This window comes from Melozone crissalis, unplaced genomic scaffold (assembly GCF_028551555.1).
Source record: "Melozone crissalis strain CALT ecotype California unplaced genomic scaffold, PUWL_Pcris_2 ptg000061l_1, whole genome shotgun sequence".
Lineage (NCBI taxonomy): Eukaryota > Metazoa > Chordata > Aves > Passeriformes > Passerellidae > Melozone > Melozone crissalis.
Window position 1 is genome coordinate 16,769,148 of NW_026535839.1, and position 15,037 is coordinate 16,784,184.

Sequence of the window (15,037 nt, forward strand, 5' to 3'; positions counted from 1 at the left end):
CTGGATTTGGTTTGCAGGTCTGGGGGACCTCTTTGTCCAGCTGGAGCTCCCCAGGGTTCCAGAGGTGGCTGCAAATCCTGCACAGCAGAGAGGGGCCCACCCTCGCCTCCTGTGCGACCAAGCAGAGGTTTGGAGACAACAGCTCCCTCCTCACTGGAGACTCCAGGTGTCCCTGAGGCCCTGGACATGCCTGGTGTCCCTGAGGCCCTGGATATTCCTGGTGTCCCTCAGGCCCTGGACATGCCTCATGGCCCTGAGGCCCTAGATATGCCTGGCGTCCTCACGCCCTGGATATTCCTGGTGTCCCTGAGGCCCTGAATATTCCTGGTGTCCCTCAGGCCCTGAATATTCCTGGTGTCCCTGAGGCCCTGCACATGCCTCATGGCCCTGAGATCCTTGTGTCCCTGAGACACTGGACACTCCAGGTGTCCCTCAGGCCCTGGACATTCCTGGTGTCCCTGCTGCTCAGGACACCCCTGGTGTCCCTCGGGCCCTGCACATGCCTCATGGCCCTGATGCCCTGGACATTCCAGGTGTCCCTGAGGCCCTGGACACCCCTGGTGTCCCTGATGTCATGGTGTCCCTCAGGCCCCAGACATCCCTGGTGCCCCTGATGCTCTGGACACTCCTGATGTCCTTCAGGCCCTGCACACCCCTGGCATCCTTCAGGCCCTGGACACCCCTGGTGTCCCCAGCACTGCTGGCACTAATGAGGCCACGTGCAGGGCAGTGTCCCTGTGGGGTCACCCATCTGCCTGTTCCATGTCTGCCGCTGATTCTTCGCCGTGTCCTTATTGCTGTTAATCCCTCTCTAAATACTTTGCTTACAAGGGCTGGCAATCTTGTAAGCTGTCTCCAAACACATCTGTCCAGCCCTGTCCCTGTGGGATTGCAGGGCTGCTGCAGCCTCCCTGTGCTGCATTCTGAGCCTGCAGGGCAGATTCTGCATTCCACCGTGCCCAGGACATGCTGGGCATGTGTCAGAATGAGACCTTTCTACTACTTATCCTGCTCTGCTCCAGGTTTCTGTCACAGAAAACCCCCTGGGATCCCATTATTTCTGCAGCAAGGCTTGAGCTGGGATTGCTGCTCGCTGCAGCCACCCAAGGATCTGGGAAATGCAGCCTCGGAGGGGGTGGGCACAGCAAGCACATCACTGCTGGTAAACCCCTGCTATCCCTGCAGCCCCATCCCTGGAGTGCTCCTGGCAAGCAAATCTCCCAATTACAGGAGCAGGAGAGGGAGCTGAGGGCTCCAGGAACACGGGCTCTGCTCTGCTCTAATGAGCTGGCAGCAGCACCTCTCTGTTCCTGAGCTACCAAATCCTCTGCTCCTCACTGCCCCACACATCCTCAGTGCCCCACACACCCTCACTGCCTTGCCCCACACATCCTCAGTGCCCCACACATCCTCACTGACCCGCCCCACACATCCTCACTGACCCACCCCACACATCCTCAGTGCCCTGCCCCACATATCCTCAGTGCCCCACACACCTTCACTGCCCTGCCCCACATATCCTCACTGTCCTGTCCCACACATCCTCACAGTCTTGGCACCTCTGGGTAGAGATCCCCCATTCCCAGAGCAATGGGATATGGGTATGGCTGGGCTGGTGCCACATCAGTGAGGTCAGAGCTGCTGGGCATCCCTGGGCATCCCTGTGCATCCCTGGGCATCCCTGGGCACCCCTGGGCATCCCCGGGCATCCTTGGTATCAGCAGCTCCCTCACCAGAGGGAAATCTGGTCCCTCAGCATCCTCTGGGTGTTCACATAGGGACAGTCCCAGGAGGAAGAGTTTGGGAAGGACAACCCAGAGATTCTTTCAAAGCTCAGCAGGAAGCAAAGGAAGTGCTGGGCTCTCACAGGGTGAGCCTGACCTTGAGAAAAAACCACCTGAGCCAAGGAAAGAGATCAGGAATGGGCGGGTGGTGGAGGCAATGGACCTTCCCCAGCTGGCACAGCCTGTGCCAGGGTGATGGGGAGGAGGTGATGGTGTGGTACAGCATGGGTTAACAACACCAGGCTGTTCCCTGTGCTATCATACAGGTGTCCCCTACCTTTGCTGTGTCCCTGAGGTCCTGGCCACATCCTTCATCAGGGTCTCACTGTCACCAGGGTGGGCTGAGACTGAGCATGCACCAGATCTGTGTGCCAGGGACGTCTGATCCATGCCAGGGACCCCTGATCCATGCCAGGGACCCCCATTCCATGCCAGAGACCCCTCATCCATGCCAGAGACCCCTCATCCATGCCAGAGACTCATCATGCATGCCAGGGACCCCCATTCCATGCCAGGGACGTCTGATCCATGCCAGGGACCCCCTTTCCATGCCAGGGAACCCTGATCCATGCCAGGGATTCCTGCTCCATGCCAGAGGCCCCTGATCTGTGCCAGGCACCTCCACTCTATGCCAGGAACCTCTGCTCCATGCCAGAGATCCCTGCTCCATGCCTGGGATTCCTGCTCCATGCCAGGAACCCCTGCTCTGTGCCAGGGACCCCCATTCCATGGCAGGGACCCCCACTCCATGCTGGGCTCCCTGTCTCTTCCCAGAGCCATGCAGGAGCAGCTCCAAGGGCTGTTCCCAAATCCCATCCCACCTCTCCAGGTGAACCCAGTATGCTGTGGCTGCAGGGGCTCCCCAAAACCAGCCAAGCACAGGATCTGCTGTCAGATGTTTCCTCTCCAGACCCCAGCTCTGCCATCCCTGCTGTCCCATTCCTTTTCCCCCCTCTGTTCCCACTCTTCCACCATGCTCAGCACTGGGAAGTCCCTCCATGGATGATAAGGACAAGGGGAGGCCTCAAGCTGCACCAGGGGAGGCTCAGGATATCAGGATATTTTCCTGGCTATCAGGAAAAATTTCTCTGCTGAAATGGGGGTCAAACATCAGGAATTGCTGTCCAGGGAAGTGGTGTAGTGCCCATCCCTGGAAGTGTGGATGTGGCACCTGAGGACATTGGCAGTTGGACAGTGACCCTGGAGGTCTTTTCCATCCCTAAGGACCCTGTGATTCTGAGTCCTGTCCTTGTCCCTCTGCCAGCCCCGTTTCCAGCTTTCTGGAAGGTTTCTGGCACTTCCCCAGGTTTCTGGGCCTAGCCCTGCAGGCATCCAGTGAACCACATCCTCCCTGGGGTTCAGGGAAGCACGGAGGCCTCTTCCCACAGCTCCTCTGGGCCCACACAACAGCAGCAATTCCCAATTCCCAGCTCCTCAGGGGAGGCTGAGTGCTGTCTGCCCCAGGCTACTGCTCTCCTGGTGCTTCACTCCCAGAGAATGTGGGGCTGGGGAACTGCATCCATTTCCATTGTCACAGCTCCTGGAATTACATCCATTTCCATTGCCACAGCTCCTGGAATTGCATCCATTTCCATTGTCACAGCTCGGTCTGTGTTCCCCTTCACCCTGGAGTTTGCATCCTCTCCCAGTTCGGGTTTCTCTGCAATCAGTGCCCTGCTAACTCCCCTCTTCCCAGCAATTACCTGGAGTTCCACATCTCCCCGCCCCCAAGGACTCCCGGCCATCCAGGGACATCCAAAGCCCGGGGAGATCCCTCCACAGACGAGGAGGTTCACCCATAAATCAAGCCCTAGGAATTATTTATTGCCATTCTTCCTATTTTGGGCAACTTTCTCCCGCAGAGATGCTGCTGCTGGTTGCCAGGCTGCAGCCTGAGTGGCAGGCACACTTCGGGCACGGCTGGAACACGGCTGGAAAACGGCTGGAAAACAGCTGGGACACAGCTGGAACATGCTCCCAGCATCCAGCACCACCAGCTTCAGTCTCCAGCATCTTTCCATCAGGCTGAGCCTGCTTGCCTGAGATTCCCACTGAGATTTGCCCTCGTCTCCAAGGATTAATTTGAACCTTTGGAGGAAGAGGGTCATTTATTAAAGCTGGGAAAGGCATCCAAGAGTTAAAATCCTGCATTCCCACCAGGGCCCCAGCACAGCTCGTGATAAGGCAGGCTGGAGTCTGGAAGAGTTTGTACCCGGATTTTTTGGAGCAGCTATTCTTTCCAAAAATACGAAGTCGTTCCTTTGAAGGGAAAAAAAAAAAAAAAAAGGAAAGAAAGAAAAGGAAAAACACAGGAGCTGTAATCTCCTCTCTGCAGAGTTTCACCTTCTGCTGCTCGGTCCTTCTCCAGCGCTGCCACTGCCAAGGATGCGGCGGGAGAGGAGCAGGAACAGACCTGGGGAGATGAGCAGGGACAGAACTGAGGAGAGGATCTGGGGACAGACCTGGGGACAGGAGCAGGGACAGTCCTGGGGAGAGGAGCAGGGGACAGACCTGGGGACAGGAGCAGGGACAGTCCTGGGGAGACAAGCAGGGACAGTCTTGGGGACAGGAGCAGGACACAGTCCTGCTCCAGCAGGGCCACCCGCGGTGGCAGCGGGGCACTGGGACAGGGAGGTGGCACAGCAGGACCACGGTCACAGGGAAATCCTAACAAAATGTGCTGCAAATCCAACACTCCAAAGCCCATGGACAATGAGTTCAGGTGCTGCCTGCTGATTCCCACATTTTGGGGCTCTCCAGGAGCTCTGCAATGGGGTCTGAGCCACGGGAGGCCGTCCCTGCCAGGCTGGCACCGCCTCGCTCTCAGCTGCCCTCAGAGCTGCACAGCTTTTCCTGAAGCTCGGCGTTTGCAGGGACAGGGGCTGGCTCAGGAGCATCCGGGGCTGCAGCATCCCAGGCTGCCCTCCCTGGGCTCCCTGGGGCTTTCCCCACACCCAGGGATGCTGCCCGCGGCTGGTTTGGCCGGAGGAGAACCAAAGTGGGGCTGGGGGGCAGAGGGGCAGAAAGGCCCTGGGTTCAATTCCTTCCATTGCCTCAATTCCCTCCCTTCCCTCCCTTCCCTCTTTTCCCTCAATTCCTTCCATTCCCTCCATCCCCTCCATCCCCTCCATTCCCTCAATTCCCCCAATTCCCTCAATTCCCCCAATTCCCTCATTCCCTCCATTCCCTCAACTCCTGGAATTCCCTCCATTCCCTCATTTACTCCATTTCCTCCATCCCCTCATCCCCTCCATTCTCCCATCCCCTCCATTCTCTCATCCCCTCCATCCCCTCCATCCCCTCATCCCCTCCATTCTCTCATCCCCTCCATCCCCTCCATTCCCCCATCCCCTCATCCCCTCCATTCACTCATCCCCTCCATTCCCTCATCCCCTCCATCCCCTCATCCCCTCCATTCACTCATCCCCTCCATTCCCTCATCCCCTCCATCCCCTTATCACCTCCATCCCCTCATCCCCTCATCCCCTCCATCCCCTCCATCCCCTCATCCCCTCCATCCCCTCCATCCCCTCATCCCCTCATCCCCTCCATCCCCTCATCCCCTCATCCCCTCCATCCCCTCATCCCCTCCATTCCCTCCATCCTTTCCATCTCCTCCATCCCTTCCATCCCCTCCATTCCCTCATCCCCTCCATCCTCTCATCCCCTCCATCCCTCCATTCCCGGCGCTGCCGCCCGTGCCCGCGGGCAGCCCAAGGCCTTTCCCACAAGGACATCTAGTGGCACGGGGACACATGGCACACTTCACCTTGGCTGCAGCGCGGCCACCGCGTCCCCACTTCCCCGGACTCTCCCCGAGCTCCCTCCTGCCCATCCACGCTGCCCCGAGCCCAGTGAAGGGCACAGGGACCGCAGGGATGCTCCTCCAGGGGACACCCGGGACGTGGCTGTCACCCAGGTGAGCACACGGCCACCAGCAAGGCTGAGCTGCTGCCAAGGGGTGCAAATCTTGGAATGGTTTTGGTTGTAAAAGCCCTCTGAGACCATCAAATCGTTAATTCCTGCTCAAAGGGGAAGGAAAACCGATGAGAAAATTTGTGTCCCCTGCTGCTCTGGAGATAAATGCACCCCGGGCAGGCAGGGAGCAGGGGCTGGGCTGGGGCAGGGTGCCTTGCCGGGACAGTGGCACCAGGACAGCACACACCTCTCCCTGGGGCACAGGGTCTCAGGTCTCCTCTGCCAGCTCTGCTGCAGCTGGAGAGCTGGGGAAGGATGGAGAGAAAGTTGGGAAACCCTCGATGCCAACCAAGGGCAAGGCAGAGCTCAGAATCCCAGAGTCACTGAGGCTGGAAAAGCCCCCAGGATCATCGAGTCCCAGCTGTGCCTGATGCCCACCTTGTCACCAGCCCAAAGCCCTCAGTGCCACCTCCTTGGACACCTCCAGGGATGGGCATTCCAAACCTCCCTGGGCAGCCCCTGGCAGTGCTGGCAGAGGCTTGCAATGCATCCATGCTCCCATTCCAGCTTCCAGACAGCTCCAGGGACAAACCTGGGGCTCAGCAGCAGCACCTCAGGAGCTCCTGTGGGACACAGAAAGTGCTGTTATACCCCAAACCTTTCCTCCAGCCAGAATTTTATTTTCTTCTGAGCTTTTTCAATGCTCCAAGCCCCTCACAGAAGCTCTGACAAGCAGGACTGTGGATCACACCACCCCAGTGCCCTGTTGGACCAGCAGGGAAAGGACTGAGATGCTGCAGAGCAGAACATTGCCAGAGATTTAGGGGCCAGCAGGACCCACCTGGCTGCAGCCCCAGGCACTGAGGGGGGATGGATGTGCCCAGAGGGAGCAGGAGAGCAGCAGGACAGGAGTGCATCCATCTCCTCCCCAAACAATCCTCTTCAGGCTCTAATGGCCATGGATGGCTCGGACTTGAAGAGCATTTCCATTACAGCGAGGGCATCATCTCCTGCCTCTATTCAAATGAGAGCTGTAATGAACTCGCTGCTGCCTAATTCAGACACTCCTCGAGCTCTTCTTGCTTTTGGTTTTTGTTTTTTTGCTTTGCCATTTCATGGTCAACGTTTATGCATTGCTGTCAGGAAAAATTGCTTTAATTTTCCATTCTGTTTCAACAGCCTCTGCGAAAAACAAAAAGTATTATCCACTGAAGAGCTGTGAATTGACTCCATCTCATATCCAGGAGCAGAGCTAACACCAAAAGGCATTCACTTGCATTTTTAATGTGCAGATGAAGTCAGAGAAATCACTGACTTAGAGGCTGCTTCGTCGAATTTTTCTTGCTAAAGCATCTCCTGTACCCCCCACTCTGAGTCCTGCTCCTCCAGAGAACGGAGCTGTCACTTCTTTAATGATTTCCAGTGGCTACCAGGAACATTTTAAGGCTTAACATGAGTGATGTGGATGAATGAATTTCCAGACTAAGTCTGGCTTTTCATTTACAGTGTCACAATGAGCCTGGGTGCTTTTCCACCCCTTTTTTTTACATTTTCTCTAGCTCCCAACACTGAAATCCTGCCTGGTGCCTGTGTGACTGAATGGTTTGATGTCCCCTGGGACCCAGAATCCCCAGCCCTGGGCTGAGCCCAGTGTGGGCAGAAGGGCAGGGGGCATTCTGTCTCTGTGCCCCTGTGCTCAGGTGATTTCCCACCTGCAGAGCTGCCCCAGCACAGAGAGGAGCTGGAGCTGCTGGGCCAGGCCAGAGGAGGCTCCAGGATGATCCCAGGGATGGAGCAGCTCTGCTGGCAGGAAAGGCTGGCACAGCTGCCATTGTTCACCTGCACAGGAGAAGCTTTGGGGGCAGCTCAAGGTGGCCTTGAAGGAGCCCCAGGAAACCTGGAGAGAGACAATTGACAAGGGATGGAGGGACAGGACACAGGGAATGGCTCCCACTGCCAGAGGGCAGGGATGGATGGGATATTGGGAATGAGGAATCGTTCCCTGTGAGGGTGGGCAGGCCCTGGCACAGGGTGCCCAGAGCAGCTGGGGCTGCCCCTGGATCCCTGGCAGTGCCCAAGGCCAGGCTGGACACTGGGACAGTGGGAGGTGTCCCTGCCATGGCAGGGAGTAAAACAAAATTCTCTTTCACCCCCTTCCACCCCAAAGCATTCCATGACTCCATGGGTTAAATGCAGCCTCCTGCACCAACCCATTCCCCCGAGCACAAAGCATCCAAGGCTGTTGTGTTGCCCTGGAAGCAGCAGCAGAGACAGGATTTTTCCAGCTTCCTTGATTGCCTCTCCCAGCACAGCCTCATGTATTCCCAGCCTTGATCCCAGCACAGCCAGGCTCTCCTCTGTTGCACCAAAACTCAGATGCAGCTTTGGATTATTCTGGGCAGGAGTGGGATCCCTGCAGAGAACACCACAGAAATAAATTCTCTGCCTCAGCCCCCTGCCCTGGAGGAATTCTGTTGTTGTTTTTGCCTTGGGGAGCAGCTCACTGGAGGCAGAGCTGTCTGCAAACCCCTTCCTGCCAGGATTTGCTCTGTGGGGCTGCTGGTGGGCGAACAATTCAGCTGGGGAGCCTCCTCTTCATCCAGCAAAACTGGGATTTGTCTCACAACAGCTTTTTCCTTGTCTCACTTAAAATATTCCTGTTTTTTCCAGGAAAACACAAGAAGGGATGAGTGCCTGAGGAGCTGCCACTCACCAGCAATCTCCGGCTTCACCCAGGTGAGGGGCCCAGGTGAGGTTTTCTCCCTGCTGCCAGTGATTTCTGGGATTTGGGGGGTTCCAGGAAGCTCAGGAAAACATAAAAAACAAAAAGAGGGCACTAAATTTGCTCCCATTCTCCCATTTTTACTCCCTGTTTTGCCATGCCCCGGTTTGGATTTTGGGGACGAGGAATTGCTGGGTGTTGCTCCTGCCCTCCCAGACCAGGTGTTTGAGCAGCACCTTGCGAATGTGGCAGGAGGAACAGTGAGGACCTGCTGAGCTCCCAAAAACTGAGCAGCTCCTCATGGTGTCCTCTGTGGCCAGAGGGTGAGGAATATGCCAAAAAGATAAGGAATATGCCAAAAAGATAAGAAATATCCCAAAAAGATAAGGAATGTGGCCAAGGGATAAGGAATATGGCCAGAAAATGAGGAAAACGGCAAAAGGATAAGGAATATGGCCAAAGGATGAGGAATATGGCCAAAATGGGGAATATAGCCAAAAAAATGAAGACTATGCCAAAAAGATAAGGAATAAGGCCAAAAGATGAAGAATATGGTGAAAGGGTAAGGAATATAGCCAAAGGAGGAGGAATATGACAAAAAGACAAGGAATATGACAAAAAGATAAGGAATATGACAATAAGATAAGGAATATGGCCAAAGGATGGAAAAACACAGCTCTGACCCCTCTGGCATCAGCTCTGAGGGCACCAACACAACCCAGGTGTCACCCCTGATCCCAGTCTGTGACACGGAAGAACCCCAGGGAGAGATGGTGTGGGAATCCTGCTGGATCTCCTCTGGCTGTCCCAAAGGCTCTGCCTGTTCCTGCTGGTGTTCCCCCATCACTGGTGACACTGCTGTCACCAGCACAGGCAATCTCAGCCCTACAAGGCTTCCACAAGGTTCCAGCTGAGCGAGAGTTTTCCTCTTGGATGTGCTTCTCAAGGATAACCAGCCAGGAAAGTGGGATTTGCTCTATAGGAAACTCTGCCCTCAGTGCCCAACATCTCATGTGTTAACCAGTGGCATTCCCAAGGGATTCATTTCCAGGAATAGCACAGCAGGGCAGATGCAACTGGAAGGATCTGTTTGGAAAATAAATATTCCTGCTTATCAGAGAGGTTCCTTGTCTGGGTTTGAACAGACAGGTGTGTGCTGAGGAGGGCAGGAGCATCCCCTGAAATGGAAAATGCAAACCATCTCCCTATGAATTGTTATAATTTTGAAATTAGGGGCTCTCAGGCAAAGAGATGGGAGCCGGAATAACAGTTCTTTATTAAGGAACACTAAAAATACAAATGCAATAGTACAAACAGAAAACAAACCCCTGCCAGAGTGAGAGCAGTCCCTGCCCCCTGTGTGTCAGGGGGTGTCCCAGCCCCATCCCATGGGGGCTCAGCCCTCCTGCAGTGCCAGCTGTGGCTCTGCTGCAGCAGGGATCCTGCACAAGGGGGGAGTTTTCCTCTGCAGCTCCAGGGCTGCTGCAGATGGGCCTGGGCTCCCTCTGGCCATGCAGGGCAGCAGAAAGCTGCTCCTCTGGCAATGCAGGGGGCAAAGGCTGCTGTGCTGTGCCAGGCCCAGATTGGATCCAGGCAGGAATGCTTGGCTCCTGCCCTGGGCGCAGCATCTCCCCATGGGATGCTGGAACTGGATCAGCCCTGCAGGGACACTCAGTGGCCATGGACAGCAGAGATCTGCTGGAGGGAGGGTTGGCTGTGGGAGAGAGAAAGAAAAAACTGCCCCAGGAACAGCAGAGAACTGCCCCAGCTCTGACAGATGATAACAGAATTCACACACTCAAACCACATCTTGCAGCCCAGGACATTCCCACTGCCAAGGACCAGCTGCTCCCTGCAGGAAGGGGAGCTGGGTGTCCTCAGCCACAGGATCCCACAGAACCTGGGCTCAGCACTCCCAGGTGTACTCAGGGATCCATCCATGGGATCCAGGGATCCATCCACAGGTGCAGAAGGAGATTGGGCCAGCCAGGACTGAGCTCCAGCAAAGATCCAAGTTAGATCCAGAGGAGGCACAGCCACTACAGAGCTCAGAGGGGAAGGAAGGCTCAGAGCTGGTTTTAAAATCAATCCCCAAGCCCTGGACAAGGTGTAGGGCAGTGTCCAGGTGAGGCTGAGCAGGACTAGCCAGCCCTGACCCCTGCCAGGACCTAAGGCTCTTTGGCATGTTCTTCTCATTGAAGGCCCCCTGGGATTGGTTTTTCCAGAGTTTTCCTCTAATGATGAACATTGGGCCAGTAGGTGCTTGAAATGCACCTTGAGCAGCAGGAGGAGTTAGAGGAGAGGTCAAGCAGATCCGATGCCAAACCCAACATTGTCCAAACCATGGTGAGCTGGGGCACAGAATGAAGAGCATTGCAGCAAAAATGGGGGGTATGAACCACTCAGAGCCACACAGTTCTGCCAACCCGAGTCTCCAGACTGGAGAAACTCTGTGTGAGGGACACCTGACACCAAAATTAAACCCCTAGAATGTCCCCAGGGAAGGAAGTCCCCATCCTGTCCCCTCTGACCCGTGTGAGACACAGAGAAAAGGATTTCCCTCCATTCCCACATGGATGAAGGGCACTGAGCCCATAACTTGTGTTCAGATGGGAGCAAATCTTCCAGCTCTCATGTCGAGATGGAGTCAGCACATCCCAGGTAAGCACTTCCAGGAGTTAATTACCTTTCCTCTGAAACACTGGTGGCTTAACTGCCATTGGAATTATTCTTCCTTCAGCTCCACCTGTCAGCCACGAGTCCTGGCTTTGTCTGCTGGATTAAAGGACCCTCTGCTATCAAAAATCTCCTCCCTGGAAGTACTTTGAGCCCATGAGCAAGTCACCTCTCAAGTTGCTCTCTGATGAGCTAAATAGATTGAAGTCATTAAGCCTATCATCACCCAGCAGGTCTGCCAGACCTTTTCTCAGTCTTCCAGCTCTTCTCTGAGCTCCCTCTAATTTTTTTTTTAATCCATGATAAAAGTGTGGATGCCAGGATTTGATACAATAGCCAGTAATGCTCTCCCTGCACTGTTCCATCCTAATAGCCCCTCAAAATATAGGACTGCCACATGAATTAAAAATTGGACTCGTGTCCTGCTTATCTGGCTCCCTAAGCCCCCATCTGCAGCCCCCTGGATTTGCTGAAACGTTCCCAAATCTCCTCATGTGGATGACATCTTTTGTTGCCACAGCTCCAGCATTGTCCTTTTACTCCTGAAAGGCACATGGATGGTTCATATCCCACCTACAAACCAGCTCAGGACCTGGCTCATGGAACAGGCATTTCCTCCCACTGGTTGGAGGAAAGCTCCAGCAGAGCCACAGCTGGCACTGCAGGAGGGCTGAGCCCCCATGGGATGGGGCTGGGACACCACCCTGACACACAGGGGGCAGGGCCTGCTCTGACTCTGGCAGTGGGTTGTTTTTTTTTTTTTTGTTTGATTGTACTATTGCATTTCTATTTTCAGTTTTCCTAGGAAAGAACTGTTATTCCTATTTCCATCTCTTTGCCTGAGAGCCCCTTAATTTCAAAATTATAACAATTCAGAGGGAGGGGGTTTGTATTTTCCATTTCAGGGGAGGCTCCTGCCTTCCTCAGCACACACCTGTCTGTTCAAACCAAGACAACCCCTGAAATAATTTCCTACCAAAGTTGTTGACACACAAACCAAGAAATAAAGCATAAATAAGAGAAACCTGCAACTGCCTGTTCCAATGAGCACTTTGTTTGTCTCTCATGGCCAATGAGTAACGTGTAAATTTATGACTTTTGTAAGAATGTATAAAAAGCATGCAGGCTATAATAGAAAAGGTCTGAAACCTTCTGAAAATTGAGTGTGTTGCTTTGCATTGTTTCCATCTCAACTACGACATTCAGTAGCCTTTAGTGCCCTCCCAGCTGCCTTGGGGTGCCACTTTTCCCAACTGTGACATTCCCAAATGTGCAGGAATGGGAAGCTGGGCACTGCAGGCATGGCCTGGAAGGCAGCAGGAAATACAGAGGAAGTTTGGGATGGCATGGATGGCCAGTGATCATCCCTGTGCTCTGCCAGCTGCTGATAAAACCCTGGGAAATCCTGTGGGGATGATGGGAATCCCTCCAAAGATCATTCCAAAATGTGAATATTTTAGTAGGAAGTGTGGGGACTGGAATCTGGTGATGGAGTGGGAATTCTGGGCTGTGGAGGGAATGGCAGAAGAGGAACATGGGAATGTCAGAGGTGATGGCCCTGGATGAGCAGGTCCAAGACCTCAGGACGCCTGTGTGGTTTTCACTGGAATAAAAGCCCAGCCTTGGATGAGACTGGATTAAAATAAGGGCTGGGTGAAGCCATTGAAGAAGGAAGAGCAGGAAATGCCCCATCCCTGGAGGAATCCAAGGCCAGGTTGGAGCAATTTGGGATAGTGGGAGGTGTCCCTGCCCATGGCAGGTGGGGCTGGATGGGCTTTAAGGTCCCTTCCCACACAAACCAACCTGGGACTCTGGGAATTCCCTAAAAATCAAGAGACTGGAGCCATAAAATTCCCAGGTGAAAGGCAAGGAATAAATGAGAATTAAGGAATAAATCCAATGCCCAGAAACTCCCAGGGGTGGCACAGGATGGAGGCACAAATCAGCTCCATTTTCGCACATCTGGGGGATCCCCAAAATCAGCACGTGCCAAATCCTGGGAGCTGGGAGGCAGGGAGAGATCCCAGAGCCAGCACCGGGAATGTCACCTGTGTCACACAACGTGGAGGGGACAACATGGAATGGCACATCCTGGAAGTTGTGAGGGCATAAGACACCCCATGTGAGGGAAAAAAATTCCATTTTAAAGCGAATTCTTCCTCTCCAATATGGAATTACACATCCTGGAAGCTGTAAGGGCAGAATTCCCTGACAATCAAGAGACTGGAGCCATAAAATTCCCAGGTAAAAGGCAAGGAATAAATCAGAATCAAGGAATAAATCCAATGCCCAGTGACTCCCAGGGGTGGCACAGGATGGAGGCACAAATCAGCTCCATTTTAGCACATCTGGGGTATCCCCAAAATCAGCACGTGCCAAATCCTGGGAGCTGGGAGGCAGGGAGGGATCCCAGAGCCAGCACCGGGAATGTCACCCGTGTCACACAACGTGGAGGGGACAACATGGAATGGCACATCCTGGAAGTTGTGAGGGCATAAGACACCCCATGCGAGGGAAATAATTTCCATTTTAAAGCGAATTCTTCCTCTCCAATATGGAATTACACATCCTGGAAGCTGTAAGGGCATAAAAAACACAAGGTGAGAGAAATAATTTCCATTTTAAAGCAAATTCTTCCTCTCACACATGGAATTACACAATCTGGAAGTTGGAAGGGGACAAGAGACCCCACGGGAGGGAAATCATTCCCATTTTTCAGCAGCTCCTTCCTATCCCACAAGGAATTCCACAGAACTCCAAAGCCTGAGCAAAGCTTTGCTGCTGTTTTGATTCCTGATATTTTGAATTTCCTCTCTGCTGTTACAGATAATGATACCAACAACACACAACCAAATAATTCTCTTTTTCCCCCCTAAACCTAAATTGAAATGCGCCCCAAATGTTTGGTTCTCATGCACTGAAGCAGCAGGGATATGCAGTCCTGGCTTCCTCCTGCCACTCCTCAGGAAAATTCTTCCCTGTGTGAAAACCAGGGAAGTTTTCAGTTCCAGTTGCAGTGATGATGATGATGGCACTGAGCATTGGAAGGACCTTTCTCTGAGAAAAAAGGAACATTTCATGGAAACATGCCCGAGTACAGTCAGAGCTGAAAGTGCATTCCAGGAATAATTCCAATTAAAAATATTAAGGCCATGTGTTGTTGTCACCCAAACACTCTCCAACTGCAGCCCCACCATGCAATAATCAATTAAAACACTCCATTGAAATGTAATTAATTGGTTATTTAGGCTCTGGTTGCAGATTAGGGTACAATTGTTTAACAATTTAACAACTTTTAAGATTATTTTTGCTTGTGAGACTTTGCTCTTCCCCTGGGCAGCCTCAGATGTTGGATTTATCAACATTCCCAGGAACAGGGCAGTACCACCACTCTCAACCTGTTGTTTTCCCTACCCAAGGCCCTCTCCAAGCCCCTGAAATTCTGGGAATTCTGCTGCTTTCCCGTTCAAGCCATACCTGGTGAACATTCTGCCAAGGCAGCTTCACTTCCTACAGCCCCTTACCAACATCAACATCCCTCATTTTCCTGGAAGCACAGCTTTTTGTGGATATGGCCCAGTAAAAACAGTGCCAGACAAAGGAAACAACTTAATAGCGAAGAGCAGCTAAAGAAAATGACCATTACTTATTTTATTTTATTCTTAACTTCAATTCCAGCCCAATTTTCAGGAGTTTGTGCTACAGGAACTTTGAAGTCTCTGCATTATTCTGCAGCGAGGGCACAAGACACCTGAGATATCCCATGCACAATGCCAGGTTCGTTACTGGAGGTGCCATTAATCATAAATCCCTTTGATTATGCAAGGTCAGGAGCCTGCTCTGTATTCCAAAGGGAAATGCTGCACGTTTGGGCAGGATGAATTCCCTCCTTCCTGGGGACGTGTCCAATTGAGGACAATGGGGATTTGCTGCTGCC